Source organism: Brienomyrus brachyistius, chromosome 25 (genome assembly GCF_023856365.1).
Source record: "Brienomyrus brachyistius isolate T26 chromosome 25, BBRACH_0.4, whole genome shotgun sequence".
NCBI classification, from domain to species: domain Eukaryota; kingdom Metazoa; phylum Chordata; class Actinopteri; order Osteoglossiformes; family Mormyridae; genus Brienomyrus; species Brienomyrus brachyistius.
Window position 1 is genome coordinate 10,999,526 of NC_064557.1, and position 20,031 is coordinate 11,019,556.

The 20,031-nt window shown below is 48.9% G+C and overlaps 1 protein-coding gene across 1 annotated transcript in view; it reads left to right on the forward strand.

The window, feature by feature from the left end:
• The window catches only part of tenm3 (teneurin transmembrane protein 3), a 303,357-nt gene that overhangs the window by 100,107 nt on the left and 183,219 nt on the right, over nucleotides 1-20,031 (forward strand). The window contains exon 4 of the mRNA XM_048996054.1: nucleotides 4,696-4,774. The gene's annotated coding sequence lies outside the window, so the exon portion shown is untranslated. The remainder of the gene's footprint in view (nucleotides 1-4,695; nucleotides 4,775-20,031) is intronic.

Here is a 20,031-nt window from a genome sequence, read left to right on the forward strand (position 1 = left end):
GCTTGCGCCGTGCTAAAGAGTCACTCCTCAGCCTCTCAGGCTGCTCAGCATGTCACTTGGGAGGATTGGGGGGTGGGGGTGAGCCCCCGCTTGGAGCCCTGCCTGAATAATGAGGGTGAGGCTAGTCTAGTGTCTTTGCCACATGGCGGTTTGCCCAACACCTGGGCTGCCGGAGGGCCGCCTATGTCGCATGGATCTTGGAAAGGAGTGTCTGAACAGGCAGCATGATGGATACCTGGCACTGGTGCTAGAACCATCAGACTCAAGGCGGATTTATTCTTAGGATGTCTCAGCAGTAGAGACAGGCGACTGTGTATCAGGAACAGGTACAGGATGGCAGGAATCACCTCTGGTTGCGTCCTCCCAGGTGAACAGGACACCTCCTCAATAATAGCTTTTACTGGCAGCCTTTTAATATTGATCATCACGTTAAGCTTGGACACCCAGAACAACATTGCAGCCTAATTCTTTTTTTTTCTGTGCCGATTTAAAGCCGTCTGTTTGGATGTTTTGCCGAAGCAATTCGATAAAAAATTCATTGCTCGCTCAAGGGTTCAACAGCAGGGCTTAATGCCGCAAACATCTCTGCTCCTTCTACATCCACAAAAATGCATTTTTAGTTACTAAAACAACCGAAAGGTGTCAAACCTGAACAGGAATGTTTATGAATTAACCGTAGCCATTTGGAAGCGAATGAAATGATCACTGTGAAGATGGGGATTGAGAGAGAGGCAGCGGCCCGCATGCATGTTTCATGAGCTGGGGAGTGCGTGCGGCGCGGCCGGCTGCGAGGTGCGAGCACGGGCCTGACAGACAGCTGTACTCCAAAACAACAAAAGACAGCCTCAGGCCAGCGGCCTGTCACGTTCCTGTCCTCATCCCCGCATTCCCGCCGGCCCAGCCTGGAAGCGCACTCCGCCGTCCGCGATCCATTATTAAAAGCCTGGGGTCTCGGGCCTTCGGCGTTCGGCCAGCGTTCCGAAAAAGGCGGCACCTTTCCGGGGCACCTGGAGTCAAAACCCTCTGAGCTCTGTGCCGACCAGAGCCACACTGCTGCCGTCAGGGGCCAGAGCGCAGCGGTTCTGTTCTGGGCTGCGGAGCTGTGTGCTGACCGCCGCCATGATCACGGGCTAGCTGCCCGGGGGGGCTTCAGTGGAAAGAACACTGGTATTTTCTGGGGCATCTTAATGGATGCGATTTGACAGGTGGTGCAGTTTTTTTTTGGAGCACTTGTCACCAGTGTGTGCCACTGTTAGTGTTCTGGCTCTAATCACCAAGATTTAATTGTAGTTTTTGGTGCAAGTTGATAGCTTGCAGGAAAAGCTTGCGGGTTGCTGTGGTAGGAATCCGCCCGTCTTTGTCCTCCGTGTTCTAATCTCTGCCTGATCTTAATGTTCCCGCGTGGGCTTTCGGCCACCTGTCACCCTGCTGCTGCACCCACGCCGGTCATCCCTTCGTGGGGCACTCTAGTGAGACATGTGCAGGGGGCGGCTCTGATGCACTGACATGTCCCTCGCCTTCTGTGTGTGTGAAACATGCCCCCGTTTGGAAGGGCCTGCGAAGGTTAACTGCACGGCCTCGGCAAACGTCTGCGCAGACCTCCGTGGACATGTTCTCGGGGAGTGCGATGTGCGATAAGAAATTCCAGGGAACTTCTGAGGCGATATAGATGCGCATGTGCTTAAGATGGATATCAGCTCCGCTTCTGAATGGCCGTCATTTATTAAAGAAAAGGGAATTAAATCCCGGAGAGTCGTTTTGAATTCTTCTGCTGGCGTTGGTGTCCTCGCGCCTCAACCTCCTACGTGCGAGCATTGGTACGGAACGGCCATCCTCCACGTCGGCCTCGCACCCCACCCTCCCGGCATTCATAAACAACAGATATTAGCATATTGCTTCTCAGAGTAATTGTGTTTTTGTGTTTCGTGGCACCGAATTCCCTTTGAATGTGAAAAGTGTGATATTTTCAGTGAATAAAACCGCCTGCACGCTCTTTGTCTTACGACCAAACAAGAGAGACCGCAGAAGTGGAAATGTGGGCCCCTGCATTCACTTTCACGTGCTGTTTTCCGGCACTTTTCTCTGTCCTTCCACATCCAGTCACATCCAGTCACATCCAGTGTATCCTGTGACATGTATTTCTGAGAAGAAACCAGGTGTAAATGCGCACGACGACTTTATTCTCTGGCTGGTGTTTTCTGCCCGGCCGCTCTGTTCGGTCTGGTCGCTGTGTCACGCGGCGTGGTGTGCTCCTGGGCTCCTGCCTGCAAGGTCTCCGAGCGATTTAACCCGCACCGAAGGAGGCTGTGCTGGGGCGGGTGGCGGCATGATGGGGGCCAGCTGTCATCATCGTTTAAATCTGTTTTCTTCATCCTGACCTCCAAAACATTCTAAAAGGCATCTGACGCTTAAATGGGGTCAGGGGAAGGTTAAAAAGGAGCACTTGAATACATTCATAAATATTTTAATCGCTGTCTGTGAAAGACTCATGTTAGTGAAAGGATTTATTTCGTTACTTGTTATACGTATAACCCTCTTTCACTCTTGGTAGTTAAATTTCTAGCCTGTCAGCAAACTGACATGCATTCATATGCCCAATCTGTTCATGTGTTTTGATCATTTTTATATTTCTAAGTGTATAAATTAATCACTCTGGATGCACATTAGTCATGTTCAGGCGGCATGAGGTGATGATTATAGTTCCAGTCATCAAAAACCAGGTTAGTCAGGACATCCCTGCAAAACCATCCTTTGGTTTGATCCATTCATCCATCCCTTCATCCAGCCATCTATCTGTCCAACTATCCATCCAACTTCTAACTGCTTATCTGCTCAGGGCCACGGCAGTCCTTTGGTTTCAGCTTTGTTCTTAACTAGGAGGCTCCTTCTAGGACAGCGTCCTAATGGATCGGGTTATTATCGCTGTATGCAGGGCACCCATCCCCAGTGACACGTTGCTCTCGTTTGCCTTTCCATCCCAAATCATCTTTAAGAGCAGTAGCAAGCTTTGATGCAGACTGCCAGGACCGGAGCTCCTGGTGACCCCACAACCTGTGCCCCAGCTTCCAGGTAAAATCCTGCTGTTTCTTCCCAAACAGCTTGGTTACACTGCTGCCCCACCCAGCGCTGGTCATTTGTGGTAGCGCCCTTCATGGCTCCTTGTGGGGCCTCGCCGTTAAAGGACTGCCCAGCTCCGGCGCTGCGTTTCCTCCTTCCCCTCTCCCTCCTCCTGCTCCTTCCCAGGCACAGGGCTCCGGTGGTGATAATCACAGGTCCAAGTACAGACCATAAACATCAGCATGAAAACGGAACATTAGCCAAGATAATATGCGAAGTGCAATATCCTCACCTGAAAGGTTGGCATATTTTCACTGCACTCCATCTTCATGCAGACGTCAGGGCACCCCCACCGCTGCCACCCGTGACTTTATTTCTTATTTAATTAGTTAGTTAACTTCTCTCCAAAGCAAACTCACATTTTCCTTGCATTTTACTAATTTATAGAGTTGGGTGTTTCTTTGTCTTCTTTGTCTTTTTCCTCTTCTTTTGGAGAGCGAGAGCCGCAGTGCGGCCTGTCCTGCGAGCAGAGCCCATGCGCATGCCGCATTGTTTTCGGCCCTGCTTCCTGGCTGTCATCTCCACCCCTGTCCAGGGGATCATGGAATACATTTCAGCAGTAAAACAGGAGGATATCCTAGGTGGGACACACGTGGGGGGAGGTGGGTCTGTCATCCGCCAACACGCTCAGGGGACCTGCGATGTTCACATGCTTGTCCCCCCCCCAGCGCCCATGCGATTCGGGACACAGCCCAGATAAGCTGGAACCACCCCGGGAGGCATCACAGGGGAGTAGATGAAACCCTCCACAACGTGTCGTGTCCTGGAGACGGCATCATCCAAGGGGCTCCAGCCCTTGGACACGGAGGGTGTTTCTCAGCATACATACTTGTCCGCACTTGTGTTCTCGTGTACCCATTTTACGTCTTCTTCTACTGGTCGGTTAAAGGCCGGTTAAAGTACTTCAGAACAGAAGTACAGAGGAGGGTAAGGATCTCTGGATGTGGTTCTTGCCCTATCCCAAATATCAAGGATACATCAGTTGCTTTGCGTTCTTGATATTGAGAAACAACCAGAGATGCCCCTTCCACGAGGAGGCAGAAAACAGTCTTGCCACAGCATTAACAATTCAAGATTAGGAGCCTGGGCTGTGGAGAGCCCCACCTCCTATTAGCACATGAGGGTAAGGCTGCACCCAGGCCCTTCCGGCATCTTTTAAGCTATTAGTTAAGTTCTCCCCAAACGAGCTTGATGGGCCGAATGGCCGCCTCTTGTTTGTAAATTTCTTATGTTCTCATCCTCTTATCTTCTTGATTTCTCCGGGCACGGTTATAAAGATGTTCTTATGGAGGCTGATGTATGTGATCCGATGGAGATTATCTCCTCCGTCCTAAACAGCAAACATCTGTTTTCTGCAGAATACGCCCCCCGCCACCCCCCATGTTCCACAAGAGTTATGTCCACCCTCTGGGATTCTGCCCCCCACAGGCAGGACGCGGTTGCCAAAATCATCAAACTGCGTGCTCCAGTGAGAATCCCACCCGGCTCAGAGGCTGTGTGCGCGTCGTGTTCATGGAAATGAATGTTTTAATTGGTGTCTTTCTCCTGTCCCCCCCCCCATATCTCTGCTGTTTAAAGGAGCTGTAGATGTCTCTGATGCCAACCCACTGAACAGTTTCATCCGATGGACAGAGAGCAGAGGGATAGACCCCAACAGGTATGACAATGTTTACTGTTAGAACTCTTTCTGTAATGCTTTGGACTGCGTGGAGATCCAGGCCTTGTTCTGTTCTTCCTAGCTTCAGCATGTGTGTGTGTGTGTGTGTGTTTCTTTTGAGACGTCTGCTCTCTCTGTTGTCTAGCCCAGGCCTCCACACATAAAATATAAGTTGGTGTGTTCTGTGTCATTCTGGCTACGGAAATGGAATAACGCCCATCGGCTCGTGCAGGCTTCTCTGGAGTTTCTTGAAGGTTCTTCTCTCCTTGCTCAGCTCCTGTGAGCCCGTCCGGCGCCATTCTGTCCCGTAGCACAATTAGCTGCCGATGCGCATCCCTCCGTAAGGCCTCGCGGCAGGCCGCGGCGTTTCCGAGGCGCGCGGAAGGCTTGGCTTCCAAGTGAACGGCTGCGACGCGGCGGGACGGGCTCGGCGACGGGGCCCGCCTGGGCGGAGCCTCTGCTCACAGCCTCCACTTCCTGAGCAGTTTAATTTGTCGTAAGGCGTACCCACATCTGCGCCTCGCCACGGGCTTCGCGCACAGTCAGCGCATTCCTCCGTGCTCGCCGCGTGACTCTGGCCTGTTTTCTCTGTAATCGTACGCTCCCTGCCGGACGACGGCCAGCCGCAGGGAGCCGTGCGCGTGGAGGCGCAGATCAGCCCGCCCCTCCGGAGATGCCTCGCATCGGCTTTGTGTGTACATGCACTGGCAGGGACGTGGGCAGGATCGTGGCCCGGGGAGGGTCCGTGTGGCTCTGCTTTAAACACCTCTGCCATTCACATGGACATTCGGGAAGACGTGGCTAACAGTCCCTGGGGACAGTTTCTGGTGGGACTGTGAGGACAGCCGAGGGAGAGGCATAGCACAGAAGAGCTTCATCCCAAACAATGCCATCGTTAATGTTGGCTTGAGCTTAATATAGAGCTTAAAGCGAAAGTCTTTGCTGCAAACTCCGATTACATTGTGCTTCCTGAGCAGAAAAGAGTTTTTAGTCCATCCATCCATCCATTTTCCAAACCGCTTATCCTACCGGGTCGCGGGGGGTCCGGAGCCTATCCCGGAAGCAAATGGGCAATTTAGCAAGTCCAATTAGCCTCAGCATGTTTTGGGACTGTGGGGAGAAAACGGAGTACCCAGAGGAAACCCCACGACGACATGGGGAGAACATGCAAACTCCACACACATGTGACCCAGGCGGAGACTCGAACCAGGGTCCTGGAGGTGTGAGGCAACAGTGCTAACCACTGCACCACCATGCCGCCCCGAGTTTTCAGTCAAGTTAGAATAAACAGTAAAATCTCCTGTGCCGCCATGTAGCCCCTATACTGTATATTTACAGTCTGAAGTCTCTCAGGGTCCAGAAACAGTCTATAGATTCCCCATTTTCAGCTTCTGGGGATAATAGCTTTGAATAAATCGCCCTCTCTGACAGAAATAGCATTAGACATTTAGAACCAGTCACCTCAACGCAATTAATGGCAATTAAAGTTATACTTTTACAGTGTCTAGAAGCTGTAATTGCTTTTATGGCTCTGGAGTCCCAGGCTGTCTTTTATGGCTGCCCGGCAGTTCTCAGACTTGCCCAGAAGTATGCATCACCTAAAGCAAAGCGCCTCACTGTTGGCCGCAGCATGCGGCCGCCACGCCACGTGCCAGTCATCCGAGAGGGTCGGATTGGTAATTATTACATCGATCTCCGGCCTCCCTTCAGAAAGGAAGCTTCTGGATGAGCTGGGCTGTAGATGGTTCCCTTTGTGTTATGGGAAGACTTTGCCATGTCTCTCTATAGAATGACATTCCCAGATGTAGTTTTCTTATGTCTTTTAGGATTGTGTTGCGTTCAGTTTATCATCATAGGGAGAACATTAAATGGTGATGATAAATAGGAGAGTGATTATGGGGCAGCTGGGGCGCTGGTGGGGACCCTGAGCCTAGAGCCTGCTCTGCAGAAATCAGACTGGTGAGAGCAGAATAGAGTGATGTGCTGTTGAAAGGGGCTGTGGGTGAAAGGCCGATGGCAATTGTACACCTCTGTGCGGGTGTGGGGGCTGATTCCCCCATCTTCCAAGTCCAATTGTGTGTTACCCCGTGCTCGGCGACGCCCCCTCCTGCTGAGGCTGGAAATCGCTGCTGTCGTTGCACTGCGACCTGCCCCGGGAGGTCCAGTGGCACCATCTTCCTCTCCTCGCATAGCAACCGGGCGTTTCTATTGGCCATGGGGGGGGGGGGGGGGCTCAACTCTGTCTGTGCCCTGTGTAACAGGCTGTGACAAATGGCGATTTCGGAGGCGATGTGGCCTCCCCACTTGAGCGGTGCCTGTGCTCAGGTTGGTCACGTGATCCTGGTCTCAGTAACCCATGGAGATCAGAGATCCATGATGTGAGATGGGGGATAAGCAATCTTCATCTTCTCCTAGAGTGCCATTGGCCATGAGCAGCATCGATCCACCGTGAACCCTAGGTCGATTGCGCAATGGCAGCCTGTGAACAGAACGTGTCCGGGGTTTGTGGCCTGCGAGAGTCTGTCAGGTGGGGGTTGTTATCACTGCACTTATTTAATTAGTCAGCTGGGGGTGCTGGTTACAGATCGGTCGGATGGTGGCACACCATCAAGTTTGGAGGGGGAAGGCGGAGATGTTCCATGGCGGTCAGACACATCTAGTGACAGAGGTCAGCCAGAGGTCATGAAGGAGTAGATCTCGTTTATATGTCATATATTTTTGGGGGGGAGATAACGACACTAGCCTAATTCATGCACTCCAGTGTTTTAAAGTATTAAAGTGAGGCTCTAAAAACAGGCTTGTGACCTGTGTCTGACCTGCAGGGGGCGCCTCCCCAGAGCCACGCCGCTCTCATTTGCCTCGCGGCTTTTCCTAGCCGGCGCGTCCAGCCCCCGAGGAGCCGCGTAAAGAGCGACTTTCCTGACAAGGCACTCTCTCAGGAACGGCGCACAACACCTGGAAACGAGCCACGTGGGGGTGTCGAGCACATCGGCCCCCACCCCGCCTCAGCTCCACTTTCAACACAACCTTTTACTTATTTTTACATATATTTATTTTTAAACGTTTCATTAGTAAAGTGCAGGGCTGTGTTTGTGTTTCTCCTCATAACAAATGGGCCTGCATCTCTATTCCTCCCGGACGGAGAGCTCCACTGCCAGCCTGGGATTATCTTGCTGCTTCTCGAAGTGCTGACAGCATTTGGGTGTTAACATATCCGGGGAAAAGTCAACTTTTTACCCTTTGGTCGCCCTTTCCATGTCCTGACAGCACTGCTGACTTTCATATTTTAGGGGGGGCACTCCATTAGCATATTAGTGTTCAGGAAATGTTGTCACTCTCTAACTTTTCCCTAATGGTAACCCACCCCCCCCATATCGCGTGATCGTTTCTCCAGAGCAAACACTCGCACACGTGCACACACACACGTGTGCACAGCTGGTCAGTGTACGTGCAGTCTTGTGTAACACACCGTGAACATTTCACACTTTAGCAGGTGATGCCTTTATGTGGGGCAAATACTTTGTCCAAGTGTATCCCTAACATTCATGAAAACTTTTTAATTAATAAATGTAATAATCCTTTCCAACCTGCTTTCTTCAATAAGGAAAGATGCGTGTCCAGCCGTCAGTCTCCGTGTCAGGAATGAGCTGTTGTACATTCAAAGTTTAGATGAAAATTCTGTGTTTTAAAGTAATTCATATTTATGAGAAGCATACATCTGGTAATAATTCCTGAAGTGCGTCTCATTCATATGTGACGTATGGCATATTTTGGCAGTATAACGTGGAATGCTGTCCTTGCCGGTTGGTGGGAGGGGGTGGGCAGTGCTAATCCGCTGTGTTTTTACAACGTGCCATCGGCTCGCATCAATCAGCCCTGCGATGCGTTCCGCTGTTCCCTCCGCCATCCCGAGGTTCATATATCTTCATGCTGTCAAACAACGATCCCGTTACCTTTGTTATCTAGCCGCCGTCCCTCCCCTTCGGGAACGTCTTGTAGCCGAGATACAGGAAAAAATCACGGCGGGGTCAGGAACATGCGGGAGATTGAGCCGGCAGTGTGGCTGTCTGTATCCGTGTAAATCCGTATAAGCTCCATAAATTACCTTCACTGCCGGATGTAGGGCTGCTTTATTGGTGTGTCCTCGGACCCCTCTGGGTTGTAAAGACACGACACCTTCATAACTTAACGAGGTAGGCAGCTTGTGTGGTGAGGCTCGCAATGCTGTCCTGGTACGCTGGGAGTGCCCTGTTGGACACAGAGATGGGGCGCAGTCCCAGCTGTGACTTGGTGTTTGTGTCTGATGCATTTAATGGGAGGGGGGGAATACAGCTGTCATGCAGTCCGCGAAACGTGAGTGTAAATGGTCCGGCAGCAGGGCTCGTAACTGAACGGCGTTTTCCCCCAGAGACGCCTGCTCTCTGCTCTCCAAAATGCCATCGACTGGGTCCTCGTCATCCTCCTCCTTGTACCCTAGCTTCAGACTGTCCAGGAGACCCTACAGGAGATCAGCAGTGACGCTCCTGCTCTTGTGGCAGCCCTACACGCGTAATGAGTATAATTAGGGGCTGAAGTGCTGGATGATCTCTGATGCTTCGCAGTCTTCAGGCATCAGAGGCCGGCGCAGGTCGCCGCTTCTGGCTAGCGGTGTGTTTCACGCTGCTGTCTGGGAGCAACGTGAAGGGCCATGTAAATGATGGAGGAATGTGTAAAATAATCATTCTGCTGCTGTCGCCCCTTTGTCCACTGAGTGACATGCGGATAAGAGGCGCTTAATATTAAACACATACATCAAGCACGCCTCAGGGAAATTTATTAGGAAGCCAATCTGGCAGTGAACGGGGGTCGTGTAATGAAACTGCTGTTATCAGGCCCCCTCCGCACGTTCCCGCCCACCTGCACGTGGCTTTCCGGCGAGTTTCTCTCGCTTGTGTGGCTGACCTTGCGATGCCAGACCTGCTTCTCACCGGTTTCCGCCCAGACGGTCTTTCAGGCTGAACCCCAGCGCCAGGCCCAGGCTGCTGGGTTTGCCCATGGCCACTCCGGTTTTCAGTCGGCATCCTGATGAGAGGCATTTGCTTTCTTTCCCTTTGTATGTAATCCGGCCTTCCGGGCTTGAGGAAGACAGACGTCTGGCACCCGTCAGGAAGGCCCAGCATCGAGGCAAAGCATGACCAGGGTATCGTCACTTGAGCCAGGTGCTGATCCTTGCTGAATGTCCAGGGCTTTGCTGTCCAGTACGACATCCGTGTAAATGTGTTAGTTTCTGCTGGTATGTTCGACCGATGTTGGCGCTCCCTAAATGCGGCTGTGCTGCATCTTGAATGGCCGGGTCCAGTCCCTTGCATGTTTTGGCATGTTTTTCATTTGTTTGTTGTTTGTTTGCTCTTACTTCCATTTACTCAGCTGTGCGAGTATCGTGTTTCGCGGGTAAGAGTCTCATGGCGAGACCCTCTCCATTCTGATCCAGCATGGTATTGGTTCCAGGTCCAGCTCCGCAAATTTGCCATCTGCTGTCCTCTTGCCTGAGTCTCAGTAAACAGTTCAGGCCTTTATAGGCTGACAGAAACGACGTGTAGAGTGACGGATACATTTGTAGGAGGTCTTACTGGAAACGGATTCAAAAAGACGGGGTTAGGCTGAACGATTTATTGATTTTAAATCGAAATCACAATTTTAAACAATGCGATTGGCAAATTGTAAAGGCTACGATTTAGAATATGCATTATACAACACATGTGACCCCGGGTTTAAAACTGTGAGAATAATTTTACAAATTCATGCCGTCCTCTTTGTGTGACAGTCATTCTGACCAATCAGACGTAGCCCAGCGTCTACACCCACAAACAGCAAACTCGTGAATCCCAAGGAAAGCGTCACATTCACAGTGCAAAAAAAACATTCATTCCGCTGCTGAGCTACAGTATGAGTGAATTACCTACCTATTTCATGGTCAAAGATACTTATAGAAAGGTCCTAGTATTAGGGGTCCAAGCAGCAGGATTCCTATTGATTTGATCTTACTGTAATTGTTTTATTTTTATCAGTATTACTTTATTTAACTTATCACAGCTTTTGTGTTTATTTTATGTTTTATTGTTCTCTGTTAATTAAAAAAAAAAGTTAATAAATACATGTTGGAAGTAATTCATATCTTTAAGTTCTCATCCTTGCATTAGAATATAATGGTCTGTCATGTGTTTTTAATCTATTACACACTGAATATTTAACTGAAGCTTGACATATAAAAATTATATGGCCAATCAAATCGCAATCGCAATATCTGCCAGGACAAATCACGGTTAGATATTTTCCCAAAATCTTTCAGTCTTAAGAAGGGGCAAGTTCTCCGCCATGAACAGAAAGGCCACGGTGCCCTGCTAGTTAAGGACCTGAGCTTCTCGGTGCATCATCTTCTAAGAGATCTTGCCGTTTTCGTGCCGGGAATATGTTGGGATAGTTCTCGGAAAATGTTTAAATAAAAAATGTATATGCGAACTTTATTTATTATTATGATTTTTAACGTGTATTGATGCGGGAGGTTGGGGTTTCTCATGTCGGCCACCAGTGCAGGTGACGCCAGAATGGCTGGTGAAACCCGCCGAGCCTTTGAGACCTGCGATCTGGCGCCGGTCTCTCCTGGCCCGTGTTAAGATCTTACTGTAACGGAAGGTGGCTGGCTGGTCTGCCCATATTTTAGCCATGTCCTTATAAGTAAAACATAACTGTGCAGTATATGTGAAATATATCCCTAATACAGGAGCGCTGGCCATTTCATTATTATTAATATAATTATTAAACCCTTATTTATACATTTTATTATCATGATATTATTATAATCATCCTTATGTTTTATCCAAGATTATGAACAACGATTAGTGAGTTAGAAAAGTGCTTTGAGCGGAAAGGCTAAAAACAGCAGATTTTTTTTGGAAGTTTTGCAGGACCAATCAGTGCCTATAGAACCGTTAAGAATTACAAAAGGGGGAAACAGTGGTTTTACTGCACGTGACCATGCAACCGCAATTCCTGAGCAGCACATGACCATGCGACCACAATTCCTGATCAGCACATAACTATACGACTGCGCTTCCTGATGAGCATTTGACCATACAACCGTGCTTCTGGATTGGCACATGATCATACGAACGCGCTTCCTGATCAGGATGTGACCATACGACCGCACTTTCAGATTGGCACATGACCATACAACCACGCTTCCTGATTGGCACGTGACCATACGACCGCACTGCCGGATCGGCATGTTAACATATGACTGCACTGCCGGATCGGCATGTGACTATAAGACCGCGCTTCCTGATTAGCATGTGACCGTACGACCACACTTCCAGATTGGCACATGACCATACAACCACGCTTCCTGATTGGCACGTGACCATATGACCGCACTGCCGGATCGGCATGTTAATATACGACTGTACTGCCGGATCAGCATGTGACTATAAGAGCGCGCTTCCTGATTAGCATGTGACCGTACGACCACACTTCCAGATTGGCACATAACCATACGACCATGCTCAGGCACATGCCCATATGACGCGCTTTCTTATTAGGACGTAACCATATGACCATATATGACCGCGCTGCCGGATTGGCACGTGACCAAACGACTGTGCTTCCTGATCCGTACGTGACCATACAACTGCGCTTCCTGATCGAGACATGACCATACGATTGCACTGCTGGATCGGCACGTGACCATATGACCGCGCTTCCTTATTGGGAGGTGACCATATGACCCCAAACGACCGCGCTGCCGGATTGGCACGTGACCAAACGACCATGCTTCCAGATTGACACGTGACCATACAACGCCATATGACCATGCTTCCTGATTGGCATTTGACCATATGACCCCATACGAGCACGCTTCCTGATTGCAACATGACCATACGACCATGCTTCCTATTTGGTACGTGACCATACGACCGCGCTTCCTGATTGGCACGTGACCAAACGACCATGCTTCCTGATTGGCACGTGACCAAACGACCATGCTTCCTGATTGGCACGTGACCAAACGACCATGCTTCCTGATTGGCACGTGACCATATGACCGCGCTTCCTGATTGGCACGTGACCATACGACCGCGCTTCCTGATTTGCATGTGACCATACGACCATACTTCCTGATTGGTACGTGACCATATGACCACGCTTCCTGATTTGTACGTGACCACATGACCACACAGGTGAACTTCTGGTGGTACGGCTGCTGACTTTAACTTGCTGAAAAAGAACCTTGCTTTTGCGTTTCCTTTTGTCACATGACTGAACAGAATAGCCCTCTGTTGGACCTCCATATGGTCTCAGGCTCAGAAGATGCGGCCCTCTGGAATGCTCCTCGAGGTCGTGTATGCATCTGATGATCCTAAAGAGTGTTAATAAGATGATTAAGGGATGTCCACATCATTCACGGCCATTAGAGGGCGCTGATGTTTGGAACCTGATGCATTGGGACTGGACCACACCTGAATGCGCTTGGATTTTGGCAAGCAGCACCAGTCATTGTATATGAACTTCCTCTCGCGCGGTGGCCGTTTTCTCCAGGTAATGAGGCCCTATAGCCAGTGACATTGTCAGACCGGCTGAACATACTGTGTCGCTCTTTGTGACAATGAAATTAAGCAAATCACTTATTCTTCATATCTAGGAATCAATCACTGTCTACTTGCTCATTTTCTTCAGATGTAATATTCCGTCCCTCTCTACTTACAGCCTCCTATTTTGATGCTGTTAGTCATACTGGTCATTGATGTTAAATATAGTGTAATTCCTCTTGAGTCCATGTATTTCCCTGTCACCAATTCAGCTACAACCTTGTTCAGTGGGCAGGGCCATGAACTTTGCCGAATGGCTGCACGTTCCTTGCGGGGAGTATGTGTGTTTTCATCATTGACTGAAATTAAACCAGCTTCGGAGCACTTTAATCCCAGCTCGGATCATTTGTGTGCTGAATGCTAGGGGCAGAATCCTCTAATTCCCCTTGGTTTGTTTGCTGCCTGGACAGAAGCGGCTTTTCTTCTCAAGTCGTGCCTATGGCTTGTTCTTGGACGCCTGCTTTCCAAGTGGCTTTTTTCGGAGCGTCCCTTCGCTGCCGATGGTGCTGCTGTCGTGTCTCTCTTCTTTTATTAAAGCACTCGGCTGCCTCAAGTCTCATTAGCCGAGTTTCAGCTCAGCCTGCGCCTGTGTATCGTTCAGAAGTACAGAGACGTCCAACTGGGGATATTGTAATATCAGCTATTTTAAAATATCATTTCAGTAAAACAGAAATATAAACTTTAATTGTAGCACTCTGCTCTGCAAATAATATTTTACGTAGTTGGTTCAAGTTAAACATCATCTTGCATTCAAGAGAAGCATTCATGTTAAGGGGTGCCCTCCCTCTGGGGCTAGACCTCCCAGCTGCGGAAGCACCGTGTGTGACACAGGGCTCCAGCGTGTCACTTTGCTGGCTCCTGTGTCCCAGGCTCCAGCGAGAACCCGTCTGTATACATGCATGATGGTTCCTCCATGCAGTGTGTGTATCTATGTATGTGTGTGTGGGTTATTTTTATATTACATTGTGGGAACCGAATATCCCCCGCAATGTGATAAAAGAACAATGCCTGTTGTTTTGATATTGTGGGGGCCATTTTTCAGGTCCCCACAAAAATCTGTGAGTGCAACTAAAAAAACTAAAAATGGCACATGTATTGTATTTAGTTTGATTAAAGGTTACGGCTGAGTTGGGGTTAAGGTCGTCAATCTGGATTAGAGTTTCCCCATAGAAATTAATGGAGAGTCCTCACAAAGATATAATTACAAACCTGTGTGTGTGTGTGTGTGTGAGTGTGTGTGTGTGTGTATGTATGCGTGTGTCAGTGTGTGTATGTGAGTGTGTGTATGTGTGAGTGTGTGTGTGTGTGTGTGTGTGTGTGTCAGTGTGTGTATGTGTGTGTATGTGAGTGTGTGTATGTGTGAGTGTGCATGTGTGTGTGTGTGTATGTATGTGTGTGTGTGTGTGGGTATGTGTGAGTGTGTGTGTGTATGTGTGTGTGAGTGTGTGTCTGTCAGTGTGTGTATGTGTGTTTGTGTGTATGTGTGAGTGTGTGTATGTGTGAGTGTGTGTGTATGTGTCAGTATGTGTGTGTGTCAGTGTGTGTGTGTGTGTGTATGTGTCAGTGTGTGTGTGCATGTGTGTGTGTGTGTATGTGTGTGTCAGTGTGTATGTGTGTGTGTGTTTGTGTGTGTATGTGTTTGTGTGTGTGGGTATGTGTGAGTGTGTGTGTGTATGTGTGTGTGAGTGTGTGTGTGTGTCTGTCAGTGTGTGTATGTGTGTGTGTGAGTGTGTGTGTATGTGTCAGTGTGTGTGTGTGTGAGTGTGTGTGTGTGTGTGTGTATGTGTCAGTGTGTGTATGTGTGAGTGTATGTGTCAGTGTGTGTGTCAGTGTGTGTATGTGTCAGTGTGTGTATGTGTCAGTGTATGTGTGTGTGTGTCAGTGTGTGTGTGTGTATGTGTCAGTGTGTGTGTGTGTGTATGTGTCAGTGTATGTGTGTGTGTCAGTGTGTGTGTGTGTATGTGTCAGTGTGTGTGTGCATGTGTGTGTATGTATGTGTGTGTCAGTGTGTATATGTGTGTGTGTGTATGTGTGTGTATGTGTGTGTGTATGTGTTTGTGTGTGTGTGGGTATGTGTGAGTGTGTGTGTGTGTCTATCAGTGTGTGTATGTGTGTGTGTGTGAGTGTGTGTGTATGTGTCAGTGTGTGTGTGTGTATGTGTCAGTGTGTGTGTGTGAGTGTGTGTGTGTGTGTATGTGTCAGTGTGTGTGTGTGTGTGTGTATGTGCCAGTGTGTATATGTGTCAGTGTGTGTGTGTGTGTGTGTCAGTGTGTGTGTGTGTATGTGTCAATGTGTGTGTGTGTGTGTGTATGTGTCAGTGTGTGTGTGTGTGTGTGCGTGTGTGTGTGTGTGTGTGTGTGTGTGTGTGTGTGTGTGAGTGCCCTGTGTTGGGCTGCCATTCCCCCCAGGTCCCCACCTTAGGCCCCACACTCCCTGTGATTAATAAAGCTGTTTGTCTCCTTGATAGTCCCTCCATAATGTCTGAACAGGATCAACTCGATCTCATATCGGATCAGTCAGAAGTGAAAGGAAAGTGTTCCCAAAACGCTATTCCTCTGCCATCGGAAGATTTGCTAGTGATTTAGGAGGAAACAGAAACACACATTTGAGGCATCTGCAAAATTTCCTGTCTTCCGCTGCTTTAGGGCTGGAACGATGCGAAACTAAAAAAAAAAAAAAAAAAAAAGTTATTACAATTTACATTGTGCAATGAGGAATCTGAGGGATTCATTTATAGACACAAAAGACTGCCTGGAGCAATTATTATGTCTTTATGCCATCAAAGATGAGATTTTTCCCCTCACAATGAAGTGAACAAGCTGCTCAGTCCTTGAAACCCATTACCATTTATCCTGGTAAACACACAGCATGGAGGGCCTTGTGTGTGGCAATGACAGGAAGCATCAGTGATCCTGGTGTGAACAGTGAACATGCTGTTTAACTGTGGTTCTCTTCGGGGTTTGAGTGGCTTTCTGGTAACAAAAAAAGGTAACGGCGGCTAGTTACTGTCTCGCAGCACTCGGCACGTTATGGATATCAGATCTTGTTTATGTGCTTATGTGTAACTAGCCCCTTAATTTTCAGGTTTTTAAAAATTTATTTAGTCACTGTTGATGAAGTTTTATCTCACGTTATTGCATTTTGGGTCATTGTTGTGCTCGTTTGAAATTTAAAATGAAAAAAATTCCATCCTGAGCAGACGCTAATCATTTTTAATACCCAGCACATGGAAATGTAATGAATTCACACGGCCTGCAATTTGGAAACCATTTAGTGTCTGCTGGCAGGGCGGATAGAAGGCTGGACGTGCAAGTGCGATTTAATGTTGTTAAAACTTATGTTATTTACGTCACTTTGGATAACGACGTCTGCTAGGCAAATATGTAATAAAAGGCTCATTACCCTAACAGTGTGTGAAGGGGAGCCCACACATGCAAGAATTACTCAACACTGGGACTGATTGTGTCACCCCATGTGATATGGGTGATGTGACTGATTTGTGAGTTTTGACTTCTTTGAAGCCTTGACTGAGGTTTAGACGGCTGTAATTTGTGGGCTGTCTGTTTGCTTGTGGTGAGGGAGAACGTCCCGCCGACCACCATCTTTTGCCCTGTCTCCTGGCTGATCTTCACCTTTCTCCACTTCATGTCAGTTCACCTCTCGTCCGCGGTCCAGCTGGATCATGTGCCACCGCTTTCTGGTGTTTGGGTTTACAACGTGGAACTGCTGTTTTGGGCCCGGCTGGATGTGCGGTCCTCTGCAAAGACAGCGCGAGCGTATAGCGACCCTTACTGTCGGTGATCCCTTTTCTCCATGTCTTTGGGCCCCATTTACGGTGTGATGGGGAACCGTGTAGAAGGAATGGGAGTGCGCAGTTTGCCAGATTTATACGTATGTGGGAAAGCCTGCCTGTTGGATAAACATGTTTATCCTCGTGAGTTCAGCCTTTGCAGAAAGTTCATCCGCTGCTGGAATAAAGCCTTCTGAAGTGAGGAATGTGCTCGCCACGATTGCTGGGGGACAGCAGGGTCACCTGTAAGGACCAATGATCAGACAACAACCCATCAGAATGGGGGGGGTCCGTCATCCTCAAATTCCAGACCACCCCCCAACCTCCCAAGAAGCCCACCCTGTGGAGCGACCTGCGTTTCGATTACGCAGCGTGCCGAGAGCTGTCCTCTGGGCCACCACTCCGAACTCCTGCAAAAACAAACAGTGATGAGATTAATTATCTGTGTCAGTGACATGCAACAATACTAAGCGGGGCCCCCCTGGGATAACGACCGTCATTGCTGCGGATGCTCCTCCCACAGCAGCCAGTAGCCACAAATCCCTTGATGACCCCGTCTGTTATTAATTCACATTTATGTTGATGAGGTTCTGATGTCACTGCTTTTTGGTGGGGTTGGTAGTGGCTCACGCTGCCTGGTAGTGGCTCACGCTGCCTGGTAGTGGCTCTCGCTGCCTGGTAGTGGCTCACGCTGCCTGGTAGCTCGCGGCCTTGGAGGGCAGTGCGGCCAGGGAGCCAGATGTGTGCCAGCTGTTCTTATAATGTTAATAATCATAATAATGATCCATCTTCCAACCACATTTCCTGTAATAATATTTAATTTGTTGTTTTGTTCTAAATAATAGTGATTTTGTTGATGTGACTATTATTGTTGTATAATATTTAATTTAAAAAATAATGTTTAGGTCATTATTTCTAGTGCTTTTCCTGTTATTGACCATTCAAAACAAAAAAAAACTGGAATCTTGCACATTAATTCTTTTTGGAATATATCCAATATTTTAAAAATCTTGGGTCCTGGTCTAAACAAACGTTCCTGTGGGGCATAACCAGGGAGATGCTGCTGCATGGAGACGTGCGGGTCGGAGAGCTTCCGTGAATCGCAGCATTCCACATCTTTCTTTGACTTTGAGCTTAGTAGCTCTAACTGTGACTTTCAATGAATAGGAGGTGGGGGGTGTGTGTATGGGACTGTGGAACAACCACATTGATACTGGGAGAGGAAGGACAGGAATGGGGGCTTCAACAGACAGGGCCCGGAACACGCAGCATTTAGAAAGATCTGCAAAGCCCCTGTGAGGTTGCCTTTGAGAGGGAGCCATGTCTTCCTGTCTGCAGGCCAGTTGGCCAGTGTGGGCAGAAGCTCCGCTCTGTGTTTTAGTTTCCAATTATGAACATCCAAGCAACGGTAGAACCTTTCAGAATGTCGCCTGTCCCACAGACATGTCTGTTGTCTTTGATTACCAACCAAACCCCCGGCAGCCCATCTGACACTGATTGCTGAAGTCCAGATGACAGCCTTGGCCCCATTCTTATCTCACAGAATAACTGTGGTCCCCCCATCATGGGATCTTCTTCACCACTAACCTGGTCCTCATTAGGATTCCAGCCCTTTATTTGAAGCGCAATTCACCCTAGTGCATGCCTAGCCTTCTTCATCATGTCAGATTTCGGCATCTTTGACAGTAACTGCCTCTGAGCGATTTGGCTCTCACTGCTGCAGCTTTGGACGTCGCAGGGACCTCTGAAGCCAGCAGCCTGCATCAGGCATTATAAAGCCACTTTACATATGGCTGGGCAACAGCGCCTGGGCGGGTGGGGCCCCCCGGCCCTCGCCACACCCATGACCTGCAGATGGGAAACCTCTCCCTGATTAGGCCCAGCTGGCTTCCGTCTCCATGATGAGATGCCAGGAGCGTAAGGGCCAGCCGTGCTGCTGAAGGATAGTTTTCTCCCTGGGGCAGGAAGACGAAACATATTTCCCTTTTGTTTGGGCGCTTTGGTTTGTCGTTTCATTTAGCGCTGTGTACTTGTGGTATGTTTGCCCTGGTTCTGCTGGAGGGGCTCCTTCATTCCCCCGTGGACATGCGGCCCGCTCTGCACCCACACTCTGTCGCCGCCCTGCATGACTCCACACGCTGTGGACACGCTGTCCATGGGCTCGCTGCTGCAGCCCCAGGTGGTTTGCATCATGAAAAAAGGATGCTAATTTGGGACAAATTCATCATTTCATACTGTGGAATAATAGCGCACATGCACTACGCTAAAACTCTCTCTAGTATAGCAAAGCTTATTTATTTCATGAAAATGTTGTCATTTTGTGTAACGTTGACTATTTCCAATGCAGACAGAACTCATTAGACTGAAATATTTAGCAATTTTTTTAACAGTTGTATAATAGATTTAGATTTGCCCATAGTCCTTCACAGGAAAATACTGAACTGATGGTACTAACCCTTAGGGAAGGACAACATTAATGATTTATTTGCTTGGGATGGGGCAGTGGGGGGGGGGACAGGCAGAAACGTACGGCAAAGTGACAATAACCCCAGGGCGGGGGGGTCTGGAAAGTCCTGCCCTGCTGTCTCCTGCCGGGGGTGTGCAGGTCCTGAGGAGAGAGGCATCCCCCTCTTAAAGCGACCAGCTGAAAACCAGGGCTGCCCCTGTGACTTAGGGGGCACTGGAGACTTATCCGTGTCACTGTGCATTTGCACAATAAATATTGGAAATTCAGGTAAGTTCTAAAAAGGCAGAGGGCTGCATGAAGCTTAGGGATCTTCTGGAGAGATCTGCTTTATGGGTGGAGTTTGGCAGAGCTTGGCTGGTCTCGGCAGAGGTCGGAAGGC